Source organism: Triticum aestivum, chromosome 3D (genome assembly GCF_018294505.1).
Source record: "Triticum aestivum cultivar Chinese Spring chromosome 3D, IWGSC CS RefSeq v2.1, whole genome shotgun sequence".
In the NCBI taxonomy this organism is placed as follows: domain Eukaryota; kingdom Viridiplantae; phylum Streptophyta; class Magnoliopsida; order Poales; family Poaceae; genus Triticum; species Triticum aestivum.
Genome location: NC_057802.1, coordinates 377417883 through 377419997, shown reverse-complemented (window position 1 = coordinate 377419997; position 2115 = coordinate 377417883).

The window sequence follows — 2115 nt, the reverse complement described above, 5'->3', positions numbered from 1 at the left end:
CCCCCGCGCTTGGTTTCCCGCCATAACGGGACATTTCTCGCTGGAGCCCTTTTCTTTAAAATCGGATGTTGCGCACCTCACCTTCATTGTGCGTTATAACATGGACATTTTCTTTTTCGTATTTACAATATAATAGATCACAAAACAAAAAATTATTATAGAGATCATATTCAAAGGTCCATTCAACTTTGCAAATGCACGCAGTAAAATATCATCTTTTCTAGGTTTTCTTGTTATGTTGCAACATGTGCCAATATTTTTCTCCCATTTATCATATATCACATCTATTTAGAGTTTGCACGCCTTCGGCTCAACATGTCAATCTCATGATAGAAACGACATTATCTATCCCTTGAATTCTGCAACTCATGAAACAAAAAAAACGTGCATACACATTGACGTGGGAGGCGAGTAGCAACCTAAACATATTCCTATTCACCAATAAGCTTCACCTCTAACACACACACACCCCTTTCATTGCAACAAAAAGATCTTGTATTATGGGACATAGGGAGTAGAAAGGATACTTGTCATTCTTCTCTTCTTTGTCCTCCCCTATATCCTCTACTCCTAGCCTCTTTGCCAACCTGTTTCGTTGGCGCCAACCAGCACCACCTCAACATCAGTGCGTTCGTCAGCAACGTCACATCTTCTCCTTCCTCGGTCGTCACCAAATTTAGTTCTTGTTTCAACTTATTTCCTATAATACTCTTTCTTTTTTTCATTTTATTTTCTGGAACACTCTTTTCTTCTCCAACACCATGGACCACTTGGCCGCTTTAGTTCTTTTTCATTCTTATTCTTGGAACACTCTTCCTTTCTACTATAACATAAATCACCCAGCTAATGTAGTGCCATGTTGTCCTCGCCCGTGAATGTTTTGGCAACCATCAGCGTGTGTACATCCTGTAGAGCATGATCGTCATCCATCTTGCCGAACACTTAGTCACCCATGTCGCAAGCGCATGGTGGCCGTGTCCATGTTGGCAAGCGGTGCTCGGCCATGTCGCTGGGAGCCTGTTGACCATCCTTGCCCACATACGCTTTTAAAATCATTCGACGCGATTAATTGCCTGCCACTACGGAGGTGGGAGTGTGCAATGAAGAAAAATCAGCATGAAGGGATAGTGGCAGAGGTGAACGCGGAAATAAACGGTAAAGGCGAAAATAAACCATGTGTACCGGTTTACCAACTCACCTTTAATAGTAGAGATATATGCGATTTGGTAAGATAAGAAAAAAGATATGTTATTTTTTGTATTAGAAAAGTTGCGATTGTCATTTAATAGTAGAGATAATGAGAACAATAAATGGGAGCACACTGAGGAATATGTTATTTTGTTTTGGAAGGTTATCGAGAAAAATCTTATGTTTTCATTTTAGGAAGGTGATCTCACATATGTGGTGTGATTTATAAATTCTTGATTTATTATTTACGTGATTGAATTGAATCAACACCTGCCAAAACAAGCACGAAACAGATCTCCCGATTTGATGAGACTTGTTTTTTTATTAATGTGAGGGAGAAATAAGCCAGTGGGAGAGGGTGGTGGGAGTTGAGATGAAAAAAATAGACGAAAATAAACCGGTGAGGAGAAGTTACCAACTCCCCTTTAGGAGTAGAGATTTTTGACACTAGATAGTCATGAACCGCCCCGTCATCATCTCCTCACCGCGTAGCTTCACCGAGCCTCGCCGCCCCGTACCCATGCAACGCCGGTGAGGCCCACGGCCTTCGCCTCGCCTCTTCCTCTCCCTGTACAGAATGTCACCGCACCGTCCTCGCCCTCCCTTCGTTGCTGCATCGCACGCGTGACGCGCCCATGCGCCCTTTCGGTTTTGGCCGCACCCGTGCTCGTCGTGAGCTCCTTCTCGCCCAAGCGTCATGCCCACTGCCTCACACGCGCACCGCCGGCCACGCCCCGTGCCTGCTCACTCTGCCGCGTGCGCCGTGGCCTGCCTTTGGCTGCGCCCGAGCCCGCACTGTCCAGTGCTCACGCACCCCGCGCGTGGCCTCGTCCCCTCGCCGCTGGCCTGCGCGCCCCCTCGCGTCCGTCCGCTGCTGCGGTTTCGATGGCCCGCGCGCCCGCAGCCCCTCCCTGCTCGCGCGCCCAC